This window comes from Peromyscus leucopus, chromosome 19 (genome assembly GCF_004664715.2).
Source record: "Peromyscus leucopus breed LL Stock chromosome 19, UCI_PerLeu_2.1, whole genome shotgun sequence".
In the NCBI taxonomy this organism is placed as follows: Eukaryota; Metazoa; Chordata; class Mammalia; order Rodentia; family Cricetidae; genus Peromyscus; species Peromyscus leucopus.
The window spans coordinates 31,320,495-31,334,814 of record NC_051079.1 but is presented as its reverse complement, the minus strand read 5'-3'; the positions used below and the strand labels follow the sequence as shown (position 1 = coordinate 31,334,814).

General features: G+C 41.8%; 1 protein-coding gene across 11 annotated transcripts in view; it reads left to right on the top strand.

Moving 5' to 3' along the window:
* Ppp2r2b (protein phosphatase 2 regulatory subunit Bbeta) overlaps positions 1-14,320 on the top strand; it is a 410,600-nt gene that overhangs the window by 158,671 nt on the left and 237,609 nt on the right. The gene's annotated exons all lie outside the window — the stretch shown is intronic.

Sequence of the window (14,320 nt, the reverse complement as noted above, 5' to 3'; positions counted from 1 at the left end):
TCCAGCATAAGCTCTGGGAAGGCCTTCAGGGAAAGTCAGCAGGTGGATTGTATCCTGCCTTTTGTGTAGGAGGCATTTAAGTTTCCTTTGGATGACACAAGTCTCGCATTTGAGCTTCATTTTCTACCTGTGGGTCTTGGTTCGGCAAGTAATACGAAAGTGTTGCATTGTCCTGTGGTAATATCCCACGTGAGAAAAATGTGTGTGAAGGTGCTTAGGGAAAACGTTGCAAGGCATATTAGCCTGTGATTCTTCTAGAATGCTTTAAAAAAAATCTCTGTAATTTTACTCACATCAGAAGAATGCCAGAGAAATGCAATGGGTCAAGTAAGAGTGCCAGCTCCGAGGGACATAAAAAGACACATAAATATGGGGAAGGGGTAATGGTGGTACCCTCTGCAAACGTCTCTGGAAGTTGTAGACAGAAGAATTCCAAGTGCTATTGAAAACGCTTTCTCCATTCATCACCATGTCTGGGGACCATCAAGCCCAACACGTCTATGGGACGAGATGCACTGCAAGCCCTGAAATATTAGAGATGACTTTTAAGATGGACCACCTATCCCTGCCCCATAATGAATCTCATTCTTGCTGATTTAAAAAAAAAAAAAACAAAACATTTCCACAGCAGCAGTGTGATTTAAAGTCTTTGTGCTTTGTGACTGAGTGTGACCAGGTAGCACATGCCATCCACAAGAGAAGTCAGCCTTGAGCCTGATAGCTGGGTGGTGGGTAGGGAGCTGCCTGTGTGTGCCTACAAAGAAAGAGGATTGCCTTCGTGTTTTCTTATATTACATTGCACAGGCAAAGGGAAACCTACCAAACTGAGGTGAACGCATTGGAGCCAGGTGTATAGGAATGCCATTTGTGGAAAGAAGTTTAAAAATGACATCCTTTATTGTTTCCAGGTCCTGGATACTACCTTTGTACCTATGTAACTGCATTTTTATAAATTCTGATTCTGGATGGAATGCTTGAGTTTATATAGTAACAATGAGGCGCGAGTTTATAGCAAAAAAAAAAAAAGAGCTTTTAATCTTTTCTGGTTTGTACAAACCCATCTCTTGTAGACCCCTGTACCTGGTCTTAGTGAAGAGTTGGGAAGAGGGGGAAATGGAAGAGAAGCTTGGCAGAGCAAGAAGCTCTCTGTAGTCTTAGTCTATTTTTTTCTCAGCTATCCATTCGGTTGAGCTGGTCAGTAGGGAAGGAGCCTTTCCGCCTCTTCTAATGCACACCTGAGGAAGTGCAGCAGATCCAAGTCTTCTCCCCAAAATTCTCCTCCTCAAAACAACTTCTCCTCTTGACAATTTAAACCCACTTACTGATGAATTATCCTCTTCATCCTTTAGTAGATACTACTTTTCTGTTTTCTTCATTATCTCTCTACATTCACACTTCTGCCTGCTCAAATACAGCAGAATGCTTTCCGCTAAACTCTCCTTCACGTTTTCTCTGGATCCCCCCCCACTTTGCTCAGCTCACCCCACACTGCAGTGTTCTATTTAAAGCTGAAAGGGGTTTGCTGTGTAGTTACTGTGAAGGACTCCAAGCTCAATTTGCATTGTAAGTGGTAGCTGCAGGCAGGTTCATCTAGCAATGCATATGCCATGAACTAAGTCTCAGTCTCTCTCTCTCTCTCTCTCTCTCTCTCTCTCTCTCTCTCTCTCTCTCTCTCTCTCTCTCTCTCTCTCTCTCTCTTCTCCTTGATGGGCCGTCAAAGTTGCTGCCCTCTCCCACCTTTTTCTAGCTTTCTGTCTTTCTAGCTTTCTCAAGTCAGCATCAGCATCATCAGGCATTTCCTACTCCAAGCATTCTTCTTCTGAGCTTTTCTATGCACATTTCCACATATCCAGAATGGGATGTCAACGGAAGCCCCTGAGACCTAGAGATGTTATTAGTTACAAGGACACCCATTTAGGAACATGTAGTCTTCGAGCTAGAGACTGTGCTTGAAGCCCACATGTTTTCACTAGGAGATTCTGTATGTAGCCTCCTGTGACCAGAAAGACGACAATGGTTTCCTGAGTGTATGAGCTGAACTTCTTTCTATCTGGAGCAGAATTCTTCTCAGAAGTAATTTTAAAATGTGTACATAGGTGACATGTAAAGAAAGACAGAGTTGGGGTGACCATAAGCATAAAGTCAACATGGTGGTTCCATTAGATATGGGGCTGAAGGTTCCCTAAGGGTTCGTGTCTAGACTCTCTAAGATCTAAATGTGACTTTCTGCATTTTTAGATGTCTTCTGTAGTAATTGAAACAATTGTCTTCATTATGGCAGTCTGTGGATTTTCTAAATTGACCTTGTACTTCCAAATGGGGTCACAGAATAGTGTCATAAATGACACGGGTTAAAATAGCTTTACAGTCCTCAGTCTTCTTAGCTTTAAAATGGGAATCACATTAGAACCTATGCCATAGGGGAAAAAAAATGATCTGATACAGAAAAAGCATTTATGATATTGCCTACCACAAATCAGCCCCAATCTACTCTAACTATTGGTATTCATATCAAACATTCTCTCTTGCTTTAAGCTGTATGTTGATTGAGGGTACTGTCAAGGGGAAGAGTTATCAGGAATATGGCAGAAGCCACCCGTCTGGTCCTCTAGCCAGGGAACTAGTCATTTACCAATTTTCTTAATTGCTGGTTATAGTTTGGTATCACTAAGCTCCATTTTCTCCCAGAAGCCATAAGAAAAGCCGTCTTGTTTACACATTATTCAAGAAAGAATGGGTTAATTGCTTCTTGTAGTTCCTTCCAGTTGTTGGTGGGTTCTACCTTTAGTCTTTCTAGAAATATCACCTAGCTTTCTGCAGAGTTTAAAAAAAGATGCATGTTCAAGTACAGACATGGCCTCTTCTTTCATAGGATGTCCAGTCTAACAGGCGAGATAAAATATTGGATCGTTAATTTAGCAAGTCAATACGTACAGCACACCTATGATGGAACAGGGGTCTAATCTAGACTGGGATCTGAGGGTAGATTATCATCTGGCAGTTTAAGTTAAGGACTGAAGGATGAGAGCTGCATTAGCAAGGGCTCAAGGTGCCTTAGGGAGAAGGGGCAGTGGGAACAGGAACCCAGACACTCAAAATCATCTGACACATTTAAGGAGTAGAGAGATAGTTATAGCTATGACTATAGGGGAAAGTATTTAAAAATGAGGGAGGAGTCTGTAGTTAATCGGGAATACACCAAAACCAAGACTGACTAATGGAAGAACAGAGGAGTGGGTAAATAGATGGCAATGTGATAAAATGCCCATAAAGCATTAATGATGAAAACCAAGTGGGTCCATGAATCGTCGCTGTAAAGCATTTTTGTTCATTCTGCTGCCTCTTTGGAAATTTTCTTAATAAAATATTGGGTGAGGGGAGACCAAAGAGATATTCAGGGGTCAGATCCCATTGAACCTCATTGCTCAAAAGGAATTTGGACTTCATCCAAAGATGGATGGAAAGCTATTAAAGGATTTCTATAAAGGAGAAACATCAGTGTTGTCGTTTTTTCCTCCAAAAGCTCAGTCTGGCTTCTGTGTAGGGTGGGGTTAGAAGAGTGAGTAAGAGCTGGGTAGGAAGGAAAGCTGGGAGATAAGAGGAGGCACAAATCTACACAGGATGGTGGCTGCGGTGGACATGGAAAGTCAGATGGATCAGAGATACATTATAGGAAAAGACTGTACCAGGCTTACTCCATAAGCCAATTTGGGTGTGAATGCAGTAGCTGGTGCTGAAGACACTCCCAGAGGTTTGCCTTGAGAATCCATACACAGGGTCCTTGGCAGAGAAACAGGAAATGGACTTGGGAAATTAGTAAGTTTTAAGAGGACAATGACAGGTATAGTTTTACAACCAGACTTTAAAGCAGTGGTTCTCAACCTTCCTAATGCTGCAACCCTTTAATATGGTTCCTCATGCTATGGTGAGCCCCCCCCACATACAACTATAGTTATTTTGTTGCTACTTCATAATTTTAATTTTGCTACTGTTATGAATTATAATGTAAATATCTGAAATGAGATCCCAAGGGGGTCAAGACCCACAGTTTGAGAACCACTTTTCTAAAGTAAGCAGATATCTGCTCCTGATGCTTCAGAAAGTCCTAGACATAATATCTAAATTAGATTAGATAGCACGAGCATATTAAAATTATTTGAAACCATGTGAATAAGATGAGCTACCTAAGAGAAGATTATTTCAGGGAAGAATTTGAGGTAATGAGTGAGAAGTTACAAAGAAACTGATCTTCATTTGGAATCAAGAAATTACAGCAGAAAGCACTTCACATTGGAATGGGGATTTTGATATCATAATTACCCAAATATCAAAAGTTTCCACATAACAATACATGGTCATGTGTAAGCAGGGTGATAAAATAAAAAGGATCCAGTCTCACATGTGTTGAGTTTGGACATCTTAAAAGTTGAGATCTGAGTGAAATTCTGCAGCATCGAGAAGCAAAGCACCCTCCTCCATCCCTGTAAGCGGAAGAAGGGCTGCTATGACGGATAAATCTGGGCAAGTGTGTAAAGATGGCTTTTAAGAAGAAGATGCAGGAAGGCAGTGGTGTCCACTGTAGAGAGGCGCCTCTAGTTCCTTCAATTGCCTTGGTATTTGTATGCAAATGGGAGATCAGAATGGTACTTCCAATGCATATGGATGAGTGTTTAAGCTCTCAGAAAAACCTGAAATGGAAGGTGGGAAGAAGCTGCCTTATGCCTTATGCTATTGTAAATGACCTTTCTGGGGACAGGAAATGTTCTGCAACTCAACATAATAACCAGAGTGCATTGAAATTACCAGCAAGTATTCATTATTAGCAACTGGGTCCCCAGGGGCAAGCGCAAGCCCTTTATGAGTGCTGGTCAGAAGCATAGCCGTGAACTTGGGGTGAATATTATTACACCAGTCCTGTCAAAATATTGATAATACTCAATGAAAAGAGCACATCTATAGACTGACATTCCTAGACTCTGACATTTGCGTTTAAGAAGAAACCAAGGGTCCAATTTAGACACCAAACTGAGGGAAGGTGTCATGAGTCCTGACTCTAACCTAGGCATTTTCCTGAGTGTTTCTCGTGTTTACTTGCCTAATATCCTTGTGAAAGGTGGGATCAATTAATCAAGCACTAGCCTCATTTCAAAATAATAAATTCCATGATACGGAGAACCAAACAAAATCATACAGCAAACACATTTGTATTGTGAGCACATTGATTTAAACAACATGACCAGATTGGAGCCTATGACAACCTGGACTCTGGGCACCTGATTTTTGCCCAGCTACCCTGCTTCTTGTCAGGATTTTGGGAGAGGAAATTCAAATTGAATTCTACCTATGGCAGATACCCCTCCATGATCAGTCAGTGCTTCTGGATTCACTAGATCAATCCTTTCCAACAGAGCAGAGCATATTTCTGGGCCCAATCTATCCTCTTGCTGAAAGGGAGCTAAATCCCTCACCCAGTGCCAGAGCCCCTAGCTGACGGTACCCCTATAGATTAGTTCTACTCTCTAGCATGAAAAGAATGAAATATTTATGGAACTGAGGAGTCAAGATGTGAGAAACTAGCTGGAGTTTTATAAACAGCATTTCAGTGTCTTGCAACCCCCCACCATAAGATATGAACAGTGAAGTGAGTTTCTGGACTGAGCTGAGGCAGTTCCATCTGCAAAGACCGGTGACTGCTCCTATCAGTGCCTGGCCTACAGTGAGAGAGTGCAGAGATGCTGTTGGGTGCATCTTTTTGAACACAAATGTGAAGGTACCTGAGGCCAAAGCTGCTCTCCACCCACTCCCCCAACCTCCATGACAGGAAGATGGGTTCCATTTGGTTTATCATCCTCTTCCTTCCAATTCCCTCCTTCTGCCTTTCCAACCGGGCTCTAAAATCTCTCTCTCAAGGCCCTGACTCAGCTCTCCATTTGAAAACAAATTAGTTCTACAAGGTCACTAGGAGTTTTGTGATAAATAACCCAGGAACTCTCAAGTTTCTTAGGCTCCAAGTTTACTAAGGACAAAATGAAGAGTGATGATATGCAAGGCATGTGTAAAATCCATAGAAAACTAAGTTGCCTGCATGGGTTTCTTTGGGGAATGAATCCTGGGCAACAGAAAGGGGCATTCAGACTGTCAGGACAAACCTTAATTAATTATGACAATTGCAAAGAATGAAGGAGGGTATATGGGTACTGTGCAAAAGACGTGTAAAATTTAGAGGTGGGCAGGTTTTGAACCAAGGAAGCTGAGATCTGTTAGATGGTACATGCTTCATGGCGCTGGTCACTTAAATGAATATACCTTGCTTGTTTATTTGTACTTTTGTTTCTGTCTGGTAATTTTTCTAGTCTTAAAGGTCTTTTCCATGTCCAAACTCCTCTTTGCCTGTGCTTTCTAATGGCTACACAAACCTCCATGCTATGACTGTACCCACAGTTGAGTTCCTTTGTGAATGGATGGACAGCCAGTTCTACATTTGTATTAGAGAAGCTGCAGCAGTGATCACACACACACACACACACACACACACACACACACACACACACACACATTTGAGCAGACAGTCTCTCTTCTGAGTTTATAATCCTCAAAGACGAGATAGATGCTAACTCCTACTTCTTAGTAGAAGGGTAAAAAGACATCTTTGCCCCTCACCCATTTATTCTCCATGTAACCTTTGATTAGGCAGTTAATCACAAGGACCTGAAAAGAAGATCACCAGGCACACCACTGCCATGTATGCTGTACTATATCTAAAATGCGTGTGGGCCTGAGTATCCATAACCATGAATGATTGCTGGTAGTTGGAGAAGGCTTTCCGTATGCCATGGACAGCCGGGCCTTTAGAGTATCTTCCTATTTTAGTCCTCGCAGTTCTGTGGTTGATATTCATCTTGTCTCCATTTAAATGAAAAGTTTGAGCAGAATTGAGGTTATTACACCACAATAGTACAACCCAGATCACACCCGAATCTGCCTGATTCAAAACCCGGACTCAACACTACAATACCTCTACTCAGTGTATGAACCATGACTACTGAAAACTGAAGTCATGATGTTGTCACAGGATTCTAAAATACTCTTCCGATTCAACACCAGGACAAAGGGTCCTGTTTTTTTTATCACGAATTTAAAAATGAATGAGGGGGAAGCAACAACAACAAACTGAGAGGCAATTCCCTGGTATGGGACGCACCCCAGAAGCCCTGGGTAGATTTCCCAAGCCTGCCACAGTAATTAGCCACTTTTGGTCTCTGAGCTTCCATTTACTAATCTGCTAATGATGAGGCTGAGGGTGGGGGAGGGAAGGGACAAATCTGTAGCTTTACCGGCCGTAAATGTCTGCATTGATCTTTGTCTGTATCCATGATCGTCTGGGCCTCTGGTATGTTCAGACACTGTGCCCGAGGGGTGGGACAAGGGGACGCAGGCATAAGCTCTGAACGGCTCCAGAATTCCAGGTCTGGCTGGACTGAGGGGCCAGATCATTCTCCTGGCAAGAAGGTTCTGATGCAGCCAAGAGGTAGAGCCAGAAAGGGAAATGTCTCTTTGCCAAAAGCTGCTGCAGATGGAGGAGCCAGTCTGTCTGGGCAGCCCATGACTTTGAGAGGAGCCATTTGGCAAAGTTGTTGGCAGGAACTGCCTTGCAGCATGGGTGCTGGAGGCAGCCCTAGGCTGGAGTAGTTCCGGGATGCGGCGAAGGTGGCTGGTGGGACAAATAACCATCTGGTGAGCAGGGTGCTGCTCACCTTGCCTCACTGACAGGGAAGAGCAAGTGCCAGTCAGGGAAGTTGAACTCTCCATCACAGGATCATTTGAGAGGCACAATAGACTCTCCTCTCGGCACCCAAGACTCCATGGAAGGTTATAAATCCCCTGTGCCCTTTCGGAATCAGGAAGGCCACACTATATTGATACTCCACTGTCACAGTGTGGAGGGCAAATCTACCAGTTTAAAGCATAGATAGTGCAGGGTGTGCTGTGCATGGGGAGTGGCTGGGGCAGTTTCAGCATCGTTGTTCCAAAGCATCTTCCCATCGATTTGGGCAGACAACACTCTGCCCTTCTCCAAATGTAGTTAACCACACACACCATGCAGTGTGTGGCTTCTGTGTTCGCCCCTATATTGTTGTAAAAAGGTAACCTGGACGGCTCTTTGTGTGTCTTTGCCAAGTCTTTTCTAATTCAAAAAAAAAAAAAAAAAAAAAAGCAGGGGATAGAGCAACATATATTGTTTTGATGTCAGATGTACAAAAGAATTCTTCTCACCTCCCCGTATGCCAAAGAGTTGAGAAAATTCAAAGAGCTATATTATCGATAGTGGCATTCTCTTTTAGGAAGAGTATTCACTAATTTTAGGGAAAAGTAAAATGTGTACATGTTGTATAAATCTCATGTCTGGGGCTATATTTTTCTTGCATACACCAGACCCATTAGGGTAAAGACCACAGCTAATTTTATGTGCTTGAGCAAGATCCAGTGATAAATATATATGTGCATAGTTACCTTATAAGCCATCTTTACTACAGATGTTTATGATTGCCTACTGCATTTAACATCACAGCTCTTTGTCATGTTTTAAAAACATTCTACATACCTTTCATCTGAAACAAGCATTTTCTTTCTTTTTACACCATTTTTTTTTCCCTTTTACCTGATATATGCCGAAATAGTCATCAAGAGATTTGGAAATGGCCAGGCAGTGATGGCACACACCTTTAATCGCAGCACTCGGGAGGCAGAGCCAGGCAGATCTCTCTGTGTTCGAGGCCAGCCTGGTCTACAAAGTGAATCCCAGGAAAGGCACAAAAATATACAGAGAAACCCTGTCTTGAAAAACTGAGAGAGAAAGAGAGAGAGAGAGAGAGAGAGAAAGAGAGAGAGAGAGAGAGAGAGAGAGAGAGAGAGAGAGAGAAGAGAAGAGAAGAGAAGAGAAGAAAGAGAAGAGAAGAGAAAGAAAGAGAAGAGAAGAGAAGAGAAGAGAAAGAAAGAAAGAAAGAAGAGAAGAGAAGAGAAGAGAAGAAGAGAGATTTGGAAACAAACACTACTAGTTCTCAAGAAAAAAAAGCAGAAGTTTGCCTATGCCACAGAGTCACCTCCTAGAGGAGCTTTATTTACAAATCAGGATGCTGGCCCATTTTTTTAAAAATACTTTTGAAGTTAAGTTTTGTGTTAGTGTACAAAATAATAGATTTCATTATGCCTTTTTAACATATATTTACCACTGTATCTTGCTCATATTTGCTCCCATGCCTTCTCTCACTTTTGCTCCCTAAAACAGTTTCTCCTCTATTTTCCTATAGTATAAATCTGTAATGTAATATAATGTAATTTCTGTCATGTAAATATATAGTTTAGTCTAGATTCCACATAAGAGAAAACCTGCAATTTTTATATCTAAACCAAAAGCATGTTTTTAAGGACAAATTTAAGTATGCTACAATGGTGTTTTATTGTACAAACCTCTTACAATTTATATAGATATATATATAATATATAGAGAGATAGATAGATAGATAGATAGATAGAGATATGTATATGTAGATATAGATATACTTTAGATGTCATAATTTCCTATAAATAACATAATGGGATGGAAATTTGGTATGCTCTTCATTTTGAACAAGTATGTGGATGTACTATAGCAGCAGTCAGTGAGCTTTTCATGACAAGGACAAGAATATGCATGCGTTCTCTATTCCATTGTAGCTTGTGGCAATGGGTGTGTTCTAGAAAGACTAACACTGTGAGAAAGCACTAGTGTTAGGAGACAACCAAGTACATATACACCAATGGGCATTTGGTGTGTAGAGAAAAGCCTAAAAGAAAAGCAAGTCGCTCCAGACATCAATATTTCCTTCCAGATGTTCCCCCCACCTCTGTGTGTATGTGTGCATGTACATACGTGTGCATGCACACATGCACACACAAAAGAGACAGACACACAGAGAGATGACAATTGAGGAAATGCTAGATTGACATGTGACGGTACCATATCTGACATTAGTCTATTTGGACTCGGGTTTGGGGGGGGGTATTCTAATACATCTTATAGTAGAACCATAATTTTACTACTCCGTCCATGTTGTAAGTTCAAATTATACCCATTTTTGTTATAATCTTATGACAAATGGTACACTGTCTTTAAATCATGTCTTCACTTGTTTTTTTACAACACACTTCTAAAGGTAAGTGCCAGGCAACATGACATGAGCAGCTGTGTGTCTAGCTGACATTTCTAGCTTGCCTTCTGAGAGAGCTGTACCAGTGAATTCTTTACAACCTCTGTGGTGCACCCCCCCCCACCTCTGTTCTGGTCACAGTTTGCCTCAGCTTCTCATTGCCACAGATTTTAGGGTCTTTAAGTTCATCTCAGGGAAGTTATATAGGATGAGAGTAAGAAAAATGTTATAAACTGATTTTTAATACAAACCCTTTGGCCTTGTCTCTCCTGGAGCTCCGGCTCTTTTGCCCTTTCTGAGCAGAGAGGCAGGCTCAGTTCTAAACCATTAAGCGCACTGGTGAGCAGCTTGTTCCCTGGGATGCAGTTGCCCACTTATGTTAAATAAAATTACTTTCATGGTTCCCGGGCATCATTTGTAGATGAGTATATGGAACCTGGTGACCCAGAAATGTTAATTTTCCTCAAACTAGTAAGTAGGTAACTTCAAAGAATTATTGACCCAGTGTGACAACCAGTGTGCTTGTTTAATGAGCTAACCTCTCTTGGGGCCCAAATTTGACATTTCTAAAAGCTGTGCTTTTATTTTTCTGGTTAATACAATGAACATATAGCTGAATGTAATTTGAACTCAGACAAAGCTTGAGAAAGGGAAATTCTGCTTATTGTTGTATTAAGACTTCCAAATGTCACTACTTTTCCCCAAAAATTGACACTGTAATTTGGTGGGAATGAAAAATAATGTGAATCAAATTCATTTGATAGATGTGAATAAATTATGACTGCTATGCTTCGAGTGGTTGTGAGTCCATTTTCAAAGCCTGCTGGCTGGCTGCATTTGGGCTATCTTTAGTTTTTACAGTTGGAAGTCAGTTGGAGGTTCCAATTCATTTGATTTGGATATTTGGGGCATTGCCTTGAAGTCTTGAAGTCAGGATACCAGGTCCTTTGAGGCCTTTTCAAAATGAAAACATTTTATGAAGCATTAAAAAGTATACATGGTATGTGATCTACATGCTTAATTCATAAAATTTAAAGATGGGTTGATGGGTGGATGGATGGATGGATGGATGGATGGATGGATGGATGGATGGTTGACTGAGTGGATAAATACGTATGGGGGAGCCGGGCGGTGGTGGCGCATGCCTTTAATCCCAGCACTTGGGAGGCAGAGCCAGGCGGATCTCTGTGAGTTCGAGGCCAGCCTGGGCTACCAAGTGAGTCCCAGGAAAGGCGCAAAACTACACAGAGAAACCCTGTCTCGAAAAACCAAAAAAAAAAAAAAAAAAAAAAAAAATGCGTATGGGGGTAGGAAGGAAAACCAGGACTGTCTTAGAGGATCATGAATGTTAAGGCATCTTCTAGAAACAATGAGTTTCAGTGGAGATTTGGCCAAATAGTATTAAAATCACCCTTTTATAATATTGAATCTACCAATATCACCAGCCTCTTCTGTCTTGAAGTCAGGAATTAAGGCTGCACAGATATGTGGGGCTATGCTTCTGGGAATTCCTCAATGGTTTTAGCTTAAAAGTAAAACTACGACTTCCCTAGGGCTATGGGATGGCATCTAACATCCCTGATGGTGGCTGATTTTTAATCCCATCTCCTGCCCTCCCTGCAGAGCCAGAGATAAAAACAATGCTGAGGTCTTAGCAGGACCTGAACCCTGTGCTGTTGGGGACAAACACAAAGGCGATCTGATTGTCACATTGTGTGTCTGTTGCCAACCTGCTTAGTCAGTCCCGGAGCTTCCTCAGCACAATATGAAATGGAAATTTTCGGATCGGATTTTTCCCCCCATAAGCCTTAGAAACTTGGGTTTGAGCCTGCTGTGCAAACCAGGTCCTTTTCTTTTTCCAGTAACTTGACAAGCAGGTTGCCTTTGAGTCCCTCCCAGGGATCGTTTGGATCTAGACACTGGCACATGCTCAAAGGCAAAACATTTTTTTTTCTCTTGTTTGCCCTTTAAGAAGGTTAGTCTGTCCACAGTTTCCCCCCATGCTTATGGATGTTAATGTTCCCTGTCTGTCCACTCATCTTCTCAGCGTGAACTCATCTTCAAACTACCTAAGATGGCTTGTGCTGAGTCCCACTACTCTGGACCACTTGCTCTCTCTGCCTCTGTGCTTCCCTTCCGAGGTATCCACATGCTCTGTGCCCAACCGACAGTTTCTCATCAAAGTGTTTACTTCCCTGAATGCCCTAAGATCTCTAATAATCACAGTTTTATGAAGTATAGATATTCTTCCCACTTCACAAATGTAGAAACTGGGGTCCAATTTCAGGCCGACAGGAAAAGACAGAACAGACCTTTTCTGAAAGGCAATGATTTCACCTTTGCCTTTTGGTTGGCTACATAGAGGACAAGGTAGACCTTGGCATGCAGGTGTTTAGTAAATGCTTTTGGAACTCCGTCTTTTATTTGAAAGTACATGGATGACCCCTCTGCAGTTGGAGCAGCAGCTGGTGGCATGATGTTGCTGAAATTCCTTCCTAGGGGGAGACACAAGTCATACGGACCCTTCTCCTGAGGTCTCGGTGGCAAACAGAGGTATAATTCTGTCAAAGTTCACTCTGGGGAACCAATGAGTTTATTGGGTTTCTTTACAGAGTGTAGATGAGAGGTTACTCATAGTGTGAGTGCCCTGCCCCCTAGCAGGCCACCCCTGAGAGCCTTTATCCAGCAGGAATAGAGGCTTCTGCCTGGTGGCTTAGGTGAAGTCCCCTTCCCCTTGTCTTTCTTCCTCTACCTATATACAATTGCCCCTCCCCAAGCCACATGCAGTTAAGTCAGAACTACATGCAAGTGATTGGAAGAAGCTGGATACTTAGGTGAGGGTTCCATGACCTTCCCTACCCCCTCTATAAGGGGCCACAAACAATCAACAAGCCCGGCTAGAGAAATCCTTTTGAAAACAGGCAAAGCTGGACCCCACAAGATGATGGTTGCTTGGCTCAAAGGAGAGTTACATGTGTAATTTGCATGGGGATTCACATTTGTAGATTCCTGTAAAGATGATGAAGTCAGGTCCTCTTACCCCAGTTAAAGTTTAAAGATACAGAGGAGCTGTCAAATGATGCACTATGTGATTTTTTTGTAAGGACTTAGACTCTCTTCTGGCTTGTTTCCATTTTACACTTTCCATTCTGTTTATTCTGTCATTCTATTCTTGAACCATTCAGCAAGTATTTATTGACCATGAAACCTCATGCATGTTTATGAGTCAGTATGCTATGACATTCATAAGGAAAAATATAACAAGTTATGATAAGCAAAATGTCCTTTGTATAAGCAAGCCCCCCATATTTTAAGGAAAATTAAAGGTCTCTATATCCATGATAAAATGGCTATGTACAATTAGGGTTTCTCTTATATAAACTTGTATGTATGTTTATATTATCATATAAGAAAGTTGGCTATCAAAATATTAATGGTAATTATCTCAGGCTGCTGAAATGTTAACTAATTCCTACTCTGTATTCCTATAATATATGACAGTTGTGAACAACTTTCCACATTGTTTACATAATAAAAACAATAAGCTATCATTGTACAGAAAAACAATTCATAGAGTGCACGCTATATCTAGAAGATGAGCCTCTGGATCTCAAAGTAGCAGATGCTCACCCGAGTTCTTTCTTTTACTTTGATGACACAAAAATTCCCCAAAAGAAAATCAGTTGGAGCTCTGGAGTGGTGGTGACTTGCAGCAAGAATCCTTCTCTAGGCTTCTTACCTGAAGGGCTGGGTAAAAGCATTGATGGTGAGCTTGGCCTGAGCTTCAGTCCTCTCTTAGTCCTTGTCTCTTGATTGAAACAGGAGATGTAAGATGGTATCTCTGACATCAGCTAGTCTTCCTGTAGTGGGGGTGGGCAAGGGTCTAGATGAACCAGTGAAAATCAATTGCAGTGATGGAAGACCCAGCTGAGAAAAAACGTCCTGAGCCAGTGGGCCAGAGCCAACCCCTCTGCACATGAAAGATCTCACAGGCTTTGTTTATTGACTCAGAAGGTAGTTTTAATTACTCTGAAGGAATTTCTGGCATGCTTTGTCAGAGCGAGTCTTCAAATGTTTAATCGGTGGATTAGTGACAACGGGTCCTACTGGAGAGGTCTACACAAGGGGCAGCC